Genomic DNA, 19876 nt, shown 5'->3' with positions numbered 1-19876 from the left:
CAGGGTTCTGGGATCAAGCCCTCAGTCAGGCACCCTGTTCAGCAGGGTGGCTGTTTCTCCCCCTGCCTGCTGGTCTCCCTGCTCAAGCTTTCCTCCCCTCTCTCTATCAAATAAATAAATAAAATCTTTAAGAAAAAATAAAAATAAATATTCAAAATGCAGTTTCCTCATCGATCTACATTATAGAATTATTATAGGAATTGAAAGAGATGAGGCATCAATGCATATTCCATACATTTAAAACTTATCTTGAATACATAGAGCTCAAAAATATTATTTTTATCATGCTTTTTCATAGATTAACTTTTTATCCTTTTGTGTGTGTGTGTGTGTGTGTGTGTGTGTGTGTGTGTGTCTTTTCAGACATCAGCAATACAAATTTGGATAAAAATGAGTGTCTGCGGGAGTATCTGGGTTGCACAGTTGGGTAAGTGTCCGACTCGGTTTCAGTTTGGGTCATGATCTCAGGGTCTTCAGATCAAGCCCCACGTCCAGCTCCATGTTCCGTGTGGAATTAGTTGAGATTCTCTGTCCTTTTCTCTCTGTCCCTCCCACTTGTGCTCGCTCTCTTTCTCTCTAAGACACACACACATATACAGACAAATAAATAAATAAATCTTAAAAAAAAAAAACAAAAATGAGTGCCTATGTCAAGGAGTTTATATTCTAGGGGTGCCTGGGTGGCTCAGTGGTTGATTGCCTGCCTTCAGCTCAGGTCATGATCCGAGAGTCCAGGGATCAAACCCCACATCTGGCGGTGCCCTGCTCAGCGGGTAGCCTGCTTCTCCCTCTCCCTCTGCTCCTCCTCCCCACCCTGCTCATGCTCTCTCTCTCTCTGTCTCTGTCTCTCTCTCGATCACTCTTTTATTTTTAAATAAATAAAAAACCTTAAAAAGAAAAAGGAGACTGTATTCTATCGGAATAGATAGAATAGCAACAAAATGGACTGTGGCAAATGCAAAACCATCAGCATGAACAAAGTGCCACAAAAGCACAGAGAAGCAGCAACTGATTTTGCCTAGAAAAGGAGAATAGGGTTCTCAGAAAAGATTCCATAGTCTTATTTACCTTGATGAGGAGTTGGGAGGTCATCAAGATATTCAATCCAATTTAGTTTTTGAGGAATGAATATGCACTTGGTATGGACGGTTGAGGGCACTAAAATATAAATAAGATAACATCCCAACAGAATTCCACAATCGGAAAATACAGAGCTGAAAGGGACATAGGCTGGAGGCTGAGATGCTGTCCTAGTACTTTCCCCACTCCCTTGCTGTTGAGTGTATCCACAAAACTAGTTGTAAGCGATGAATGGGGCAGAAGTGATGTGAACATTCCAGAACAGAGTATAGAAAAGAAAGCCTAAGGGCACATATTCCCCTGGTGCAGGTACAAGATGGTAGAATTTCCGGGATAATGTGTCACCCAAGTTATACCACTGTACAAGCTGGGAATTCATTTTGGTGGTAGTACATCACTCAGACTGGGGAGCTGCTTGTTACCATACCGTAACCCAAACATCCTGACGCACTCAGGATGATAATGTTCACGGAGCATGATACCACATTTTAAAGTGGAAGAAACCACGGTGTCAAAAGGAGTCGGAGAAAGGATTGACCTCAGCTAAAGTGGGAGGAGGGGTTGTTACGAAACCAACCGAAATGTGTAACTAAACTGCACTTTCTAATATTTTCCCTCCTCACACGTCAGTATTTTTCAGAATTTAATCTTAAGATCCTACTAAGGACATACACCCTCATTTGGCCAACAAAACCACATTATGTCATGGGGTCATAGTGCATATCAAGGCTACAAAAACAGTTGTGAATTGCCTTTAAGAAAAACAAATCCATCTGTGTGTCTTTTTGTGCTACTTCAAAGCCACTCGACCCTCTGAAATCAGACTTCTTAGGTTAGGATTAAATAGACCACAAGTTTGAGACCTAGAGAATGTCACTTTTAACCTCTAGTAAATTTTCACAGCCAGTGGTACACTCTTCCCAAACGACATTTCTAACGGGGGGCCGACAGACTTCTAACTAAAGCAGTTCCAGTGTGCCACTATAATAACCTACTTCTTTTGATTGCGTTTATTTTTAATGATTATTTTCCCTGCATGCCAATCCAAACTGTGCTGCCAACCCAGAGCAATGGGGAGGGGAGGAGGCAGGGGACCAGGCACATTGTCTTGGGCTGCACTGCCACCTAGAGGTTGCGCTGAAGAACTGACGCATTGCTATTCAGAAAGGCCTGTGGCCGCTGTGAAAAGGGGATCTTTCTCCACTGCACTCTGCTGGCTCAAGGAACTGAAACAAAATACATTATTGGGTGGCGGCAGGGGAGAAGCATGACTCCTGCGTGCTTTCAGTGAAAAATTATTGCCTTGAAGAGGGAGCCCCTTTAAGTCATATATGCAACTTGCACTTGGGAAATGCTTTTCTTTCCAGTTATTTTCAGCACAACGGTTACATTCGATTTGCACCTTGAACTGAATTGACAGAAAGTCATTCGGAAGTGGATTGTTACAGAGTCTGAATAGGTCCATATGGTCGAAACTACAATTCAATTGCAAAAATAAAATGTATTCAGAACTTATTCAGGCTTGACTCAGAAGCCAAGAGGTGTACTGAGGGGATGGAAAGAATTCATTTGCTGAATTTATGCTGAGGGTGACAGCCTAAATTCAGCAAATGAGAGTTTGACGGGAATATTCTTAATTGTTACGATTTTGAAGACAAACTGGAAATTCTTTCTCCTCAGGCAATGTCAACTTATGTACAATACAAAACAATGTGGAATAACCACGAAGGACCTATATTACATGAGAAAATTATTTTCAACTGATTAATACAAGGAACACACAGGTTAATGGAAAAGATCATTTAGGCAGGTTTGGGGAAAGATAATGATTTAGTCAACATTATCAATGACACTGTCTTTTTTTAAAAATATTTTATTATTAGCTTGAGAGAGCGAGAGAGAGCAAGGGGAGGGGCAGAGGGAGAGGGAGAAACAGACTCCTTGCTGAGCAGGGAGCCCAACTTGGGGCTCCATCTCAGGACCCCAGGATCATGAGGTGAGCTGAAGTCAGACATTAAACTGACTGAGCCGCCCAGGTGCCCCTCAATGATACTTTCCATATGAGACGGGCAGAAACTGAGACAAATCATTCAAGAGCTCACGAATTTTCAGCTGCAACCCCTTTGTGACATTTTAAGCCAATAATGATGGCACCTCTTAGAATTTAAGAGACACATCTATGTTCTAATTCTGGGGACGACCGATCACATGGCTGTTGTCATTTACATCATCTGCCCGAGATCAAAAAGTGATGTCAAAAGGACAACAGAGAAAAGCCACAAAAGGGGAGAAAATGTATTTTGCAGCTCAAAAGCTTATTAGCCCTACAAGTACAAAATTCAAATTTTTAGGTGAATTAATAATTAATAATTAATAATTCCACTCATTGGAAGACGCCATCAAGGACAGGTGATACCTGTTTCCATTTTCAAGTACTTATGCTTTCTATACTATTTTAGCACTTTACTCATTTAGTCCTCAAACAAGCCTACATGGTGCGGACTCTCACATCCCCATTTTACAAATGAAGACAGTGAGGTCCTGAGAAGTAAAGCAAAGTTACAGGGAGAGCCTGAAAACAAACCCAGGTAGTTGGTCTGTCCTCAGAGTCTGCATTATACTATTAAACTAACTCAATAAAGAACACTTTCTATAGGGCAGGCAACTCAAGAAACCTGCTCCTTTTTTCTGTGAGGTTGTTCAACATGGTTCCTCCACTCATGAAAGCCTTATCAGTGTCCGGGCACCTAATGGTTTTTACCCCTAATGGTTTAACCCCTGGGCTAAGCCAGCCCATTCTTCAGTCACCCCACCAGGAATTTCCCTTTCCTGCCCCATGTACGTGTGTGCCTTCCCCTCTCAGGCCTTGGGCAAAGGTGACTTTCCTGAGGTCAATTAGTATGCCCTGTCTGAGGGAGATGTTCAATAAATACTTGAATAGGATCAATGAAGGTATTTCCCCAATTTTCCTCTGCTGATTTTCTTCTGGATATTTCCACAGGTATCCTGTACCTATAACCTTTATATCACAAACCATAACATATTATGTGTATCAGTCTCTTTCCTTTTCACTTAAAGATGTATTAGAAATGGTTCATAGCTTGTATATGCAGAGCTGGGTCATTCTTCTAGAAGGCTACGTAATATTCCATTGTACAGGCACTCCATAATTTATTTCCCCATTTTTAAAATGTGTATTTAGTTCCCATTCCAAACTTTGCTACAGCAGATATCATCGCAATGGTAGGCATTCTGCATGAGTGTGGACAGATTTGTAAAAGGGAAACAAACTTTCACGTCAAAGAGTATGTATATTCAGGTCCTTGAGAGCCAATAATCTCCGCACCATATTTTCCTCTTGAATCCTGACTAGAAGTATTTCAGAGAGAACTTTCCTACCTTCTTCTGTTTGATTTATTCAGTTTTATTCATCTTGGCCATGGACCCCAAAATAACCCAAAACAGAACACTCAATATCACCATCATTCTTTTAATAATTTAAAATTTTGGCGTTCAGCTCTCTGACGCCATTGAAATGACTGCTTGATTCTAAAGACTTACTCACATTTCCTCTCCTCACAGTTTTCCCTGGGATCAATCCCCTGCATTGAAAGTGTAACACAAAGATGTCACCATAGGTATCACCTGTCCTTGATGGCGTCTTCTGAAAAGTGGATATCCCTGTGGGTGGGATGGGGCCATGACAAAGCTTCCTAACTTCGCTGCTAGACTGTGAGTTCCTAGAGGCTAAAAAATTGTATCCTATTCACCTGTTTCTTTCTCTCCTCCCCATCACATACCCCACTCAATGCTGCTGGCTATAGCAGGAATTCTAGAAATGATTGGTGACTATATTATTTTCCTAGGGCAACTGTAATAAATTGCCACAAACTAGGTGGCTTAAAACAATATAAATTTATTCTCTTATATAAAATTATTCTCTTACAGTTCTGGAGACCAGAAGTCCAAAATCAAGGTGTTGGTAGGAACATGTTTTCTCTAAAGTTTCTAGGGGAGAATTTGTCCTGTACTTTCTTCTTAGCTTCTGGTGTTGCTGGAAATGTTTGGTGTTCCTTGGCTTGTTGACACATCTCTCTAATCTCAGACTGCATCATCACACTACATTTTTCTTGTGTGTCTCTTTCTATTCTTCTAAGGACACCAGGCACATTGGATTAGGGACCAGCCTCACCAAGCATGATGTCATTTTTATCTGAGTACCCCTGCAGAGATTCTATTTCCAAGTAAGGTCATATTCACTGGTACCAAAGCTTAGGATTTTAACATATATTTTAGGGGGATAAAATTTAACCCACAACAGTGACTTAACGAGAAAAAATAACTAAGCCCATATTTCATAGAAAAAAGAAGAGTAGAAAGGAAATTAAAAAGGAATGGAAGGAAAAAAGCAGGGAAAATCTGGATTTTTCTTAAGACTTGAGGTATCATGTCAGTGGGGAAAAAGCCACATGGAGTAGGTTTTCTGATGAGTCACTACGTGATTTGTACTCCTTCATAGAACAGGTTCACACACACAGTCCTTTCCCCCAAGATCAGTAGTTTATTTCCTAAGTCTTTGCCATTACATGGCTTACTATTAAAAAATTACCTGATGGTGAGTACTTTGCCTTAAATACCCAGAGTACGGTAGGTTAGGGTCCTATTTACTTGTTTGTTTTTGAGGGAAAGAATTTTACTACTGTGCCTAACAGGGGAGTCACTAATAACCAGACCATATGCCTCCAGTTCTTCTCTCCTCTTTGCCTTGAAGCAGAGCCCCACACCCTCACACCCTGATCTCTGCACCCAACAAAAAGAAGAAGAAAAGAAAAGAAGAGAGAAGGGAAGGAAAGAAGGGATGGAGGAAAGAGAGAAGACATGAAGAAAGAATTTCTCAGTTCCCGTTCCTAAAAAGCAGGGGGAAGTGAGGAATCTTGAACTGTTGGCCTGAAGAGAGGAGACCTGGACTCTGTGTCCTGCTCTGAATCCACACAGATAACCACAGGCTATCCCTGAACACCAGTTACCTCACCAATTAAAAACAAAGTGTCGCCAGCTGGATCCAACACACGAACTTCACTGCCAACCTGCTAGTACTCATTGACCTTGGTCCCACATTTTTCCTTAAGCTCATCTCTCTAGTGTATCTCTTAGGCAGACATAAAGTGACGCTGCCCCTGGAGAGAAGGCAACAGCCAGGACAGAACCTCCAGCGGGTCCAGACCACTCAGACCAGTCTGAGCTTAACCTCTGACTCATGCCTGTGCAGGTAGACCATGGAGTGACCTCTAGAACGACCAACAACTACCTTTACCTCATTGTAATGCTAAAATCTCTGCCCAAGGAGGAGTACAAGCCGCATTTTCGTAACATACTATGTGTGCAGGAATGTTTCCTTAAGTTGCACGCATGACCTTATGCCTGCCTCTCCATATGATGACAAGGCTGCTCTATCTAAATATTCATCCTAACCCTAAATAAAAGGAATCCATCCACCCTTGCTCAGGGAATCACAGATTTGGAAATCATTCTCATTCTCCGTGATCTCCTTATTTGCTGCAAATAGAATCTTTGTGTAACAAACAACTCAACCTGGCACAGTTTCTTACTCACCAAGGAGTGAAATCACGTTGGTTTGGTTACAGAGGCGCTTAGCATGGATAAGCTCTAAAATCCTTCTCAGCACTGGCATTAATTCTATCCTGGACATCCACTCAATGGAATGGGTCCACAGAGAGGATAGTGTTTCTTCTGGTCACTATCTAGTTGGGAAATCAAGAACCAGTCCTAACAGGAATTTGAAGGCTTCCAATACTCAACACTGAGGGAGAAAAACCTTATACAAACCATCCTCATTCTAAAACAAGACTTTAAATGTCCTGGCCTGCCTCAGGGAAAAAGGCATTCAGGTGGCTTCTTGAATTTGAATCAGAACAGTAGCCCCAGTACAATGTGATCTGTTCCTTCCAGGCTCAGTGAGTCAAGAAAATAGAAAGAAAAGATGTTTCCTATTCCTGTGCCTTTTTTTTTTTTAAGTGAGATATTTTCTTCTCCAAGACCATTTAAACTCAATAAATTTGGGTGACATTTGATATGTACAATGTCTGAGATAGGGCGCTATCTTGGAAAGACTCAAACTGACCTGGGTTAAAAGCTCAACTCTGCCACTTAGGCCCTAGATCCATTTAGCTAAGTCACTGGGCTTAGTTACACCCATTTCCTCATCTGCTAAAATAGGAGTTACTGCCAAGGATAACATGAGAAAACATGTACAAAGCTTGTAGGATGCAAGAAAACACTTGGGAAATACAAATTTTCCTATCTACAATAAGAAATATACATCCTCTCTGTGACTTGCCCATATCTGAGCAGACCACAGGTCTGGTTTATGCTCTATTGGTATGCTCTGGTAAATATCTCACACCCCTTAGGATAGACCATCTTCACAAGGTCATGCTATGATATATGTTTTTAGTAATTGATCTTGTACTTGCTCAGTGCTTCCACTGAAATTCCATCAAGTCTACAATCTTGGGAGTTTTAAACTCCTCAAAGGGCTGTATCTGTTTACAGCCATTTGAATAGCCTCTAAAATGGTAAGAGAGTACACATCAGCTCAGTAGCTGATGCAGAAACCTGTGGGAATGCGCATTCTCCGTTGCTACACAGCTGGAATTTCCAATGGCTCTACTTTCTTCAGTACTGAGGGGATGGCCTCTTTTGTGATCTTGTCAACTAAATGATACATTCTTCAGGAAGAGGGAATATACCTTTTTTTTTTTTCCCTTTCTGCCCAGACTTTGAGAGAGTACTCCCCCTAAGCAGTGCTATATAAATGTTTAATTGGCCAACTCTATGTCAAGTTGTGCCCATTTACATAAACGTAATGTTTAAAGTGATAAATGCTCTTATTTTCAGAGAGCATTTTGGAAATTTTTAAATCACCCACATATATATATTTTTTAAAGTGAAAATTTGGGTTGTGTACTTATTTATTTACGTTTTCCAAATTAAAAGATTAAAAGGCAAATTATCAGGAGTCAAGCATTCCTTTTTTTTTTTTAAGTCACCTGATACTTGCAAACTGTGAAAAGAAAAAGATAATGATATAAAATTACTGTGGATGTTGCAGTAGATAGAATTCCGTCCACTAAAGCACTGAACCCCAGACCCTGTAAATATGTCACCTTATTGGCAAAGCTGGAAAAGACAATGAGTGGATTATCCCCTAGAGCTACTAGAAGGAATGACATCCTACTGACAGCTTGATTTTAGTCCCTGACACCTATTTTTATATTTAGGGCCTATAGAACTATAAGAATAAATCAGTGTTTTTTTCAGTCATAAAGTTGGTGGTAATTTGTCAGGTGGAGTAGGAACACAAGACATAATATATGTATACAACAAACTATTTCCGAGTTTGAGATCAAAATTTAGAGATGCCACATGTAAGCACACTAGAAAGACTGATGAATTAATTGCATTTTATATTCTTTTTAATTTTTGAAACTTAGCAGAAATGATCTTATCCAAAGGTCATGGGTAACACAGAATCAATAAAAAGGCTCAAGAACTCAGTGGAGATTATAGATGATAAGCAGAAACCAAGGGTAGCTAGGCCCTGGCTACTGTGGCCAAGGCCATGCCCTAGAGGGTCTGGGATCCATTACTGTGGTGGGAGGAGTTTCTTAACCACACTCAGGTCTAGGTCACTCCTTTAGAGCACAGGGCTGGGTGGGAAGACAGGGAGAAGTCTAAAACCCTGGGTTTTAGGTGATGGGGAGAGGGAACATTTGTTCCTTTCAGCTTCTCTCAGGATCCATGGGGTTTTGTTTCTCACTAACATTCACATGGTATGGGATTCCTGGTAAAGAAGAAGGGTGTTCAGATGCTGGTAGGAAAGGAAAAGACAAATGTCTAACACTGCTTCTGATTGTCTGAATTATCCAGCATAGGATTTAATCAAGAAATTTAAAATAGTATTGTTAAGACCCTTTTGTCTGTAGTTATAAAAATATAAATAAGTAACTGAAAACTTTTTAATGAAATTCAAATATTTATATTAGAGAATGTTTTAAAATTGTGTTCAAAGTGTAATATTTAACGTTCAATGTTCAATGTTTAAAATTGTGTTACAGTAACATTCTTCTTTCCTCTTTTTCTCTCTCCTTCCATCCTTCTTACCTCCATCCCTCCCACCTTCTAGGCATATCATTTGAAAATTTAATGAGTTGGTTTCTGGAAAGAGGGTTGACCAAACATTGGCATTCTGAGAGGATATAGTGTGATGTGGGTACCGGATGTCTACAGCAAATATACACAGGGAAGGTGTACAGCTCGTGCGCTCGCTCACTCGCTCTCGCTCTCTCTCTCCCTCCTCCCTTTTTTTCTCGCCTAGCTACCTATGGCTTCCCATCATCTCCCAAGAGAGGAAAAATACAGAACACTCCTATGGAATGGGCAGCTGTGAAGCAGGGAATGAAGCAGCAAGCAGGAACTTCATCAGCATAAGACAAGGACAGGAGTACACAGATCAGGATCAGGGCCAGATTTACCCTGCCATTCTGTCCTCAGATAAAAAGATGATTTATCTGCCATTACAGCCTCTGTGGTGACAGCTCTCTTAAGTCACACTGTTCCAATTGGGACCAATATCCTCTACTACTGGTGACGTCTCTCAGACAGGGATCTTCCTTCACTGTCTCTCTGGGTATTGGACTTTATACCATCCTATGCGGAATGTCTTAATTCTTGTATTCTGTGTCACATACTTTTCCTTGGTTGGAGCAAATTCTCCTAAAGCATCTTTGAAAAGGTATATAGTGTATAGGTGAGAAGGTTTTTGAGACCTTGAATGTCCTGAAAATGTCATTATTACTGACCTAGTTTAGCTAGGTATAGAATTACAGTTTGGAAGTAATTTTCCATTGGAAACTTATAGGTATTGCTACATTGTCATTTTGCTTCTGGTATTTTTGTTGAAAAATGCATAACCATTCTAATTCCTATTTCCTATTTTTTTTTTTTTCCTCTCTGCAAACATGGAAAATTTTTTCACTGGGCAAAGAACCCTAATGACAGCATGCTTTATGTCCATCCATTCTTCTGGGCTTTAGATAGGCTTTTCCAATCTAGTAAGTCATGCCTTTCAGTTCTGGAAATTTGTCTTGAATTTTTGACCATGTCAACTTGTTTTCTCTGATGTCTCCTTGTGGAACAGCTGTTTTTGGACATTGGACTTCTTTCACTCCTGGTTTCTGTGTGTTTCTTTCTGAATCACTCCTCAAATTTATCTTCCAAACCCTATAACATACTTTTTTTTATACTTCTGCTCCCATGCTTTCAATTTTGAAGAGCTTACTTTTGTTCTTGAAATGTTCCTTATTGATAGTAACTTATTCTTGTTTCATGGCTGCAAATAGTTTTGTCTATCTCTCTAAATATATTCATGATTTTTTTTCTCTTTTTCTGCATGGGCTCCATTTCCCTAAGTTGCTATTTTTCTTTCTTTTTTTTTTTTTATTAAATTTTTATTTTTTATAAACATATATTTTTATCCCCAGGGGTACAGGTCTGTGAATCACCAGGTTTACACACTTCACAGCACTCACCAAAGCACATACCCTCCCCAATGTCCATAATCCCACCCCCTTCTCCCAAACCCCCTCCCCCCAGCAACCCTCAGTTTGTTTTGTGAGATTAAGAGTCACTTATGGTTTGTCTCCCTCCCAATCCCATCTTGTTTCATTTATTCTTCTCCTACCCACTTAAGCCTCCATGTTGCATCACCACTTCCTCATATCAGGGAGATCATATGATAGTTGTCTTTCTCTGCTTGACTTATTTCGCTAAGCATGATTCGCTCTAGTTCCATCCATGTTGTCGCAAATGGCAAGATTTCATTTCTTTTGATGGCTGCATAGTATTCCATTGTGTATATATACCACATCTTCTTGATCCATTCATCTGTTGATGGACATCTAGGTTCTTTCCATAGTTTGGCTATTGTGGACATTGCTGCTATAAACATTCGGGTGCATGTGCCCCTTTGGATCACTACATTTGTATCTTTAGGGTAAATACCCAATAGTGCAATTGCTGGGTCATAGGGCAGTTCTATTTTCAACATTCTGAGGAACCTCCATGCTGTTTTCCAGAGTGGCTGCACCAGCTTGCATTCCCACCAACAGTGTAGGAGGGTTCCCCTTTCTCCACATCCTCGCCAGCATCTGTCATTTCCTGACTTGTTGATTTTAGCCATTCTGACTGGTGTGAGGTGATATCTCATTGTGGTTTTTATTTGTATTTCCCTGATGCCGAGTGATATGGAGCACTTTTTCATGTGTCTGTTGGCCATCTGGATGTCTTCTTTGCAGAAATGTCTGTTCATGTCCTCTGCCCATTTCTTGATTGGATTATTTGTTCTTTGGGTGTTGAGTTTGCTAAGTTCTTTATAGATTCTGGACACTAGTCCTTTATCTGATATGTCGTTTGCAAATATCTTCTCCCATTCTGTCAGTTGTCTTTTGATTTTGTTAACTGTTTCCTTTGCTGTGCAAAAGCTTTTGATCTTGATGAAATCGCAATAGTTCATTTTTTCCCTTGCTTCCCTTGCCTTTTGCGTTGTTCCTAGGAAGATGTTGCTGCGGCAGAGGTCGAAGAGGTTGCTGCCCGTGTTCTCCTCAAGGATTTTGATGGATTCCTTTCGCACATTGAGGTCCTTCATCCATTTTGAGTCTATTTTTGTGTGTGGTGTAAGGAAATGGTCCAATTTCATTTTTCTGAATGTGGCTGTCCAATTTTCCCAGCACCATTTATTGAAGAGGCTGTCTTTTTTCCATTGGACATTCTTTCCTGCTTTGTCGAAGATGAGTTGACCATAGATTTGAGGGTCTATTTCTGGGCTCTCTATTCTGTTCCATTGATCTATGTGTCTGTTTTTGTGCCAGTACCATGCTGTCTTGATGATGACAGCTTTGTAATAGAGCTTGAAGTCCGGAATTGTGATGCCACCAACGTTGGCTTTCTTTTTCAATACTGCTTTGGCTATTCGAGGTCTTTTCTGGTTCCATATAAATTTTAGCATTATTTGTTCCATTTCTTTGAAAAAGATGGATGGTACTTTGATAGGAATTGCATTAAATGTGTAGATTGCTTTAGGTAGCATAGACATTTTCACAATATTTATTCTTCCAATCCAGGAGCATGGAACATTTTTCCATTTCTTTGTGTCTTCCTCAATTTCTTTCATGAGTACTTTATAGTTTTCTGAGTATAGATTCTGTGTCTCTTTGGTTAGGTTTATTCCTAGGTATCTTATGGTTTTGGATGCAATTGTAAATGGGATTGACTCCTTAATATCTCTTTCTTCTGTCTTGCTGTTGGTGTAGAGAAATGCAACTGATTTCTGTGCATTGATTTTATATCCTGACACTTTACTGAATTCCTGTATAAGTTCTAGCAGTTTTGGAGTGGAGTCTTTTGGGTTTTCCACATATAGTATCATATCATCTGCGAAGAGTGATAATTTGACTTCTTCTTTGCCAATTTGGATGCCTTTAATTTCCTTTTCTTGTCTGATTGCTGAGGCTAGGACCTCTAGTACTATGTTGAATAGCAGTGGTGATAATGGACATCCCTGCCTTGTTCCTGACCTTAGCGGAAAAGCTTTCAGTTTTTCTCCATTGAGAATGATATTTGCGGTGGGTTTTTCATAGATGGCTTTGATGATATTGAGGTATGTGCCCTCTATCCCTACACTTTGAAGAGTTTTGATCAGGAAGGGATGCTGTACTTTGTCAAATGCTTTTTCAGCATCTATTGAGAGTATCATATGGTTCTTGTTCTTTCTTTTATTGATGTGTTGTATCACATTGACTGATTTGCGGATGTTGAACCAACCTTGCAGCCCTGGAATAAATCCCACTTGGTCGTGGTGAATAATCTTTTTAATGTACTGTTGAATCCTATTGGCTAGTATTTTGTTGAGTATTTTCGCATCTGTGTTCATCAAGGATATTGGTCTATAGCTCTCTTTTTTGGTGGGATCCTTGTCTGGTTTTGGGATCAAGGTGATGCTGGCCTCATAAAATGAGTTTGGAAGTTTTCCTTCCATTTCTATTTTTTGGAACAGTTTCAGGAGAATAGGAATTAGTTCTTCTTTAAATGTTTGGTAGAATTCCCCCGGGAAGCCATCTGGCCCTGGGCTTTTGTTTGTTTGGAGATTTTTAATGACTGTTTCAATCTCCTTACTGGTTATGGGTCTGTTCAGGCTTTCTATTTCTTCCTGGTTCAGTTGTGGTAGTTTATATGTTTCTAGGAATGCATCCATTTCTTCCAGATTGTCAAATTTATTGCTGTAGAGTTGCTCATAGTATGTTCTTATAATAGTTTGTATTTCTTTGGTGTTAGTTGTGATCTCTCCTCTTTCATTCATGATTTTATTTATTTGGGTCCTTTCTCTTTTCTTTTTGATAAGTCGGGCCAGGGGTTTATCAATTTTATTAATTCTTTCAAAGAACCAGCTCCTAGTTTCGTTGATTTTTTCTATTGTTTTTTTGGTTTCTATTTCATTGATTTCTGCTCTGATCTTTATGATTTCTCTTCTCCTGCTGGGCTTAGGGTTTCTTTCTTGTTCTTTCTCCAGCTCCTTTAGGTGTAGGGTTAGGTTGTGTACCTGAGACCTTTCTTGTTTCTTGAGAAAGGCTTGTACCGCTATATATTTTCCTCTCAGGACTGCCTTTATTGTGTCCCACAGATTTTGAACCGTTGTATTTTCATTATCATTTGTTTCCATGATTTTTTTCAATTCTTCTTTAATTTCCCGGTTGACCCATTTATTCTTTAGAAGGATACTGTTTAGTCTCCATGTATTTGGGTTCTTTCCAAACTTCCTTTTGTGGTTGAGTTCTAGCTTTAGAGCATTGTGGTCTGAAAATATGCAGGGAATGATCCCAATCTTTTGATACCGGTTGAGTCCTGATTTAGGACCGAGGATGTGATCTATTCTGGAGAATGTTCCATGTGCACTAGAGAAGAATGTGTATTCTGTTGCTTTGGGATGGAATGTTCTGAATATATCTGTGATGTCCATCTGGTCCAGTGTGTCGTTTAAGGCCTTTATTTCCTTGCTGATCTTTTGCTTGGATGACCTGTCCATTTCAGTGAGGGGAGTGTTAAAGTCCCCTACTATTATTGTATTGTTGTTGATGTGTTTCTTTGATTTTGTTATTAATTGGTTTATATAGTTGGCTGCTCCCACGTTGGGGGCATAGATATTTAAAATTGTTAAATCTTCTTGTTGGACAGACCCTTTGAGTATGATATAGTGTCCTTCCTCATCTCTTATTATAGTCTTTGGCTTAAAATCTAATTGAGGATATAAGGATTGCCACTCCTGCTTTCTTCTGATGTCCATTAGCATGGTAAATTCTTTTCCACCCCCTCACTTTAAATCTGGAGGTGTCTTCGGGCTTAAAATGAGTTTCTTGGAGGCAACATATAGATGGGTTTTGTTTTTTTATCCATTCTGATACCCTGTGTCTTTTGACAGGGGCATTTAGCCCATTCACATTCAGGGTAACTATTGAGAGATATGAATTTAGTGCCATTGTATTGCCTGTAAGGTGGCTATTACTGTATATGGTCTCTGTTCCTTTCTGATCTACCACTTGTAGGCTCTCTCTTTGCTTAGAGGACCCCTTTCAAGATTTCCTGTAGAGCTGGTTTGGTGTTTGCAAATTCTTTCAGTTGTTGTTTGTCCTGGAAGCTTTTAATCTCTCCTTCTATTTTCAATGATAGCCTAGCTGGATATAGTATTCTGGGCTGCATGTTTTTCTCGTTTAGTGCTCTAAAAATATCATGCCAGCTCTTTCTGGCCTGCCAGGTCTCTGTGGATAAGTCAGCTGCCAATCTAATATTTTTACCATTGTATGTTACAGACTTCTTTTCCCGGGCTGCTTTCAGGATTTTCTCTTTGTCACTGAGACTTGTAAATTTTACTATTAGGTGACGGGGTGTGGGCCTATTCTTATTGATTTTGAGGGGCGTTCTCTGAACCTCCTGAATTTTGATGCTCGTTCCCTTTGCCATATTGGGGAAGTTCTCCCCAATAATTCTCTCCAGTATACCTTCTGCTCCTCTCTCTCTTTCTTCTTCTTCTGGAACCCCAATTATTCTAATGTTGTTTCGTCTTATGGTGTCACTTAATTCTCGAATTCTCCCTTCGTGGTCCAGTAGCTGTTTGTCCCTCTTTTGCTCAGCTTCTTTATTCTCTGTCATTTGGTCTTCTATATCACTAATTCTTTCTTCTGCCTCATTTATCCTAGCAGTTAGAGCCTCCATTTTTGATTGCACCTCATTAATAGCTTTTTTGATTTCAACTTGGTTAGATTTTAGTTCTTTTATTTCTCCAGAAAGGGCTTTTATATCTCTCGAGAGGTTTTCTCTAATATCTTCCATGCCTTTTTCGAGCCCGGCTAGAACCTTGAGAATTGTCATTCTGAACTCTAGATCTGACATATTACCGATGTCTGTATTGATTAGGTCCCTAGCCTTCGGTACTGCCTCTTGTTCTTTTTTTTGTGTTGAATTTTTACGTCTTGTCATTTTGTCCAGATAAGAGTAAATGAAGGGGCAAGTAAAATACTAAAAGGGTGGCAACAACCCCAGGAAAATATGCTTTAACCAAATTAGAAGAGATCCAAAATCGTGAGTGGGGAGAAAGGGGATAAAAAAAGGTTCAAAAAGGAAGAAAGAAAAAAAAAGAACAAAGAAAAGAAAAAAAAAAAAAGAAAAGAAAAAAAATTTTTAAAAAAGAAAACACCTTTCAGAAAGTGGTTGTTTTTCTGTTTCCAGAATTGCTGTTCTTCTTCTCTTCGATCTGCCGATGGATTTTCAGGTGTTTGCAATCTTTAGATAAGCTACCTAGCTGATCTCCGGCTAGCTGAAGCAGTCTCAGCTTGCTACTTCTCCGCCATCTTGACTCCTCTCCCCTAAGTTGCTGTTTTTCTGTCTTATTTGTTCTCCACTTTCCAAGCTAGAGCCTTGCCACAAATATCCAGGGATCTTTGGGTTGCTCAGAGGAGCTAAAATCCTAATGGAAAGTGTGTGGTGTGACTTGCCAAATTTGAACTTTACTGTAGGGTGATGGGGGAGGGTTGTATTTTCTGGAATGATGTCTGTGGTCAGTATTTTAAGGTCTTCCCCTGTGGCTGGTCATACTCCAGGGGAAAGCCATTCAGTCTTGGGAAGATAAAGGTTGTCACTGTCCTGAAAGCTGAGTGGGAAATATTGGCTTTCGGCACCAAGTACCCAGAATATGTAGTATCACTTAATTCCCTCATTTTTTTGAATAGTACCAACAACTCAACTGTGTCTGGCATCCATCCCCTAATCTAGCAGCTCTGTTTTACTCCAAAGTCTCTGGACTTTGGTCTGGATAGTAGTGGCACAGCATGGGAGAAAAATACATAAGGAAAAGATAGAACTGCTTCTCAAACTGCTTTTACCTCACCTTCCCTTCTCCCACCAGTTACAGAGGCACATGCTTCCTAGTTCTTCAGCCTTTTGGGAAATTTGCAATGTAAATCTAGATTATTCTCAGCCTTCTCCCATTCCTGGTTTAGGATTCAGCTTCCTTATGTTGTTAATTCAGCTCCCAATTTTCCTTCTACTTTGCAGCTTCACAATTTTGTTGTAATTGTCTTCTGTTCTTGTTGGTCTAATTATCTAAAAGAAAATCTGTATGACTCTAGATTTAATGGTATTTTAGAGAGAAGAAAATTTAAATGCTATCTTCCTCCAGAAAACATTCAATAATTCTGAATTTTTTTTTTAATATTTCTGATTCTTAACCCAATCTTATCCTCAATCTTATGCACCATGTGCCACCCTGGGAAGGTTTTGTCATCAACTTATTTTATTTTTGCTCTTGAAGGTTTAAGGGCTTTATACCTTCCTTACTTCCTCAGGCAGTATTCATGGCTATAAGAGGAATCATTAAATCAGGCTAGTTTCAGAACTGTAGTTTTGAGGCAGGAGGTGGGCTCCAACACATTTCTTCAAGGGTCCTATTTTTTCCTTAAACTTCAGTGCACATGATGGTCAAGAATGGCTGGCTGCATACATCCCTTTTCTTCTGTGATATTTATCTTGCTAATGCTTATTATCTTGCTAATGCTAATGCTTAAAACAGTATCCAAGGTGTAAGCACCATGCTTTCCTTGCCTGGAGCCTTGGAGAGTGTATCAGTAGGAAGTAGTACATTAGGGATGCAGGACAGACCCGGGCAACCAAGCCTCTTATCCCATTTCCACTTTCCAGGATGGAGCAGGCCTGAGCTGGAGCAGAGAGAAGACTAACACTACTAAGTCAAACTTGGACTTCTGATTACTTTATGGGAATTCTCATCTGAGCATACCTTCTCTCCCATGGCCAGAGGTTCTTACTCAGGGTCATGGACCCATTGCCACTATGGGTAGAAATCCATATTTCTAATTTGAGACAAAAAGCAGATGTTTATTTTCACTAACTAAACTCTAACTGAAATTTAGCATTTCATTTCACATAAAATGCAACAAAATGTAGTAATATCACTGGTACCTGTGACTCTATGACCAACAAAACCATGGTTATTCATAATTTACTCTAGATTGGTGTAGACATCTCAAAATACAGCTTACATTCATGACTACATCATAAGTACGGTGCTTATTAGCTCTATCAACAGATCTTGTGCCAATATAGCAATACAAATACTGCATTATTGCAAAATTTTGGAAATATCTTGAGAATAGTCTTTCAACAACATTGGTTTACTTTATTAGAAACATTAATCTGAGGGGATCCTGGGCTTCAGAGGAGTCTGTGGTGTAGGAAAGCTGAGAGCTGACCCAGAGGACTCAGAAGAGTCATGAGCCTGCTGAAGTATGCTGCAGGGTAGAGAAAGTTTACTTCACTCAGTAAAGTTTAAAGGGCTGCAGGAGGCAGAAATCATCTAGTATGGCAAGTACACAAGTCAGCTGATCATTGCAACCACTGATGAAATGTTATGATGGGCACTACAGGGAGACATCATGGAGGAGAGGCTCTAGCTCAGACTTCAGGGACTGAGGAACCTGCTGGGAGGAACCGAGACACCCAGGGTGGACAGGAATTGGGTCGGCAAATGGACACAAGCAGACACATGGTGCTCCAGGCAGAAAGCAGAGCCTGAGTAAAGGGTGGGGGAGAGAGCGTATGGCATGTCTCAGAACAGAGTTCCCCAAGCCGAAATGTAGACTCTGAGGTAGAGAAAGGGAGGAGGAAGCAGAATGTGGATCTTCTTTATTTGTTCACAAATTTGTTGTCAACACCCACCAGAATATAATCTGCTTGAGAGTCTACCTTATTCCCTCTCCATTCCTGGTGTCTAGAAACATTGTGAGCAAACAGATAGGAGCCAGATCACAGAGGGCCCTAGAGATCATGACAAGTTTGGGGATTTTATCTAAGAGGGAAAACATCTGTTTCTCGAATGACTGATCAAGAAAAGAAAATAGTTGTGGTGAATGAAAGAACCCCTAAAATGACACTGGAACTATTCATGAGATGCCCCCTGAAGGGATCTTTATCCAGCCCATATGTTCTGCCCTGCTACACAGCAATGGGAGTCCCAGAAAACCTGCATGGAAAATTTTTCAGAAAGCCAAAATCCAAAGGTACAGAGAAACCCTACAAATGTATATGTCAAATGCTATGATATATGGCTCATGAACTGCCAGCCTGAGAGGTCACAAGTTAAAGGACATTACAACTAAACCCCTATTCTACTAAAATATAAGAAATATGAATTCACAAATCTGATACAGATGCAGAAAAAAAATAAAGGAAATTGGTTAACTATTCGTAGAATTTTGCATTTGAAAATCCACTTGACCCTGTAATTTTGAGTTGAAGCATTTTTGCCTGTTTTCCATTTTCAGCTATGAAAACATATTTTAATATCTAGATCTGGAAAGAAAAGATGTAATTTTTACTTGAAAGCTTATGCTTTCCTGGGAATTAATTCCCCTCTTGTGGATGGTTGGATATACCCACTGGAGATCCTTCTCAACAGGCTACCTGTCATGGTATAAACATAAAGGTTACTTTTTATTTAGTTCAAGAGCCCTCTTACCCACTACCATGTCTACTGTCATTTACATTCACACTCTCAATCAGAGCTCTGGTGTTCTCTCCATCCTTTCAACTACTTGATCCAATTAGACCTTAATAAATGGCGGTCCTACACCTGAAAGGAATCCCTTCACGATTTCCCAATTTTAACTTTCAGACCTTCACTTCTCTCAATGATTTCCTCCTCTTTCAATCCATCAATACAATATCCTATGCTATGTGATACCCAACTTCATGGCCATCGAAATATCAAGAATATATATGGGAAGTAGACAATGAACTTATGTCAAAGTGAATCTTCTACAATGCCCCATCCCCCAGGTAATCTGGTAAATTTGAGTTCTGCTACTCATCCATGGTGGCTCCTAAGGTCCTGACCAAAACCAATGCAATCAATGGTGTTTCAAAACCTCTTTTAAAAAAGGAAGGGAATTTTCATTTATTTATTTGAGAGAGAAAGAGTATGAGTGGGAGGAGTAGAGGAAGTAGAAGAGTAGAGGAAGAGGGAGAAGCATACTCCCTGCTGAGCAGGGACCCTCCCCACTCCCAGTGTGGTTCTCATTCCAGGACCCAGGGACCATGACCTGAGCTGAAAGCAGATGCTGAACCAACTGGGACACTGTGGTGCCCCCAAAACATC

General features: G+C 40.0%; 1 long non-coding RNA gene and 1 pseudogene across 2 annotated transcripts in view; one reads left to right on the top strand and one right to left on the bottom strand.

Annotated features, from left to right (window-relative positions):
- LOC309846291 (spermatogenesis-associated protein 31D1-like) overlaps window positions 1-19876 on the bottom strand; it is a 911407-nt pseudogene that overhangs the window by 2093 nt on the left and 889438 nt on the right. The window lies entirely within an intron of this gene.
- On the top strand, window positions 360-18304 carry LOC309846397. The gene is made up of 3 exons (XR_014301913.1): window positions 360-427; window positions 9479-9604; window positions 17411-18304. It is a non-coding gene; the product is annotated as an uncharacterized lncRNA (long non-coding RNA).

This window comes from Mustela nivalis (genome assembly GCF_964662115.1).
Source record: "Mustela nivalis genome assembly, chromosome: 13".
In the NCBI taxonomy this organism is placed as follows: domain Eukaryota; kingdom Metazoa; phylum Chordata; class Mammalia; order Carnivora; family Mustelidae; genus Mustela; species Mustela nivalis.
The sequence above is the reverse complement of the archived record's forward strand: the minus strand, read 5'-3'. Positions and strand labels throughout refer to the sequence as shown.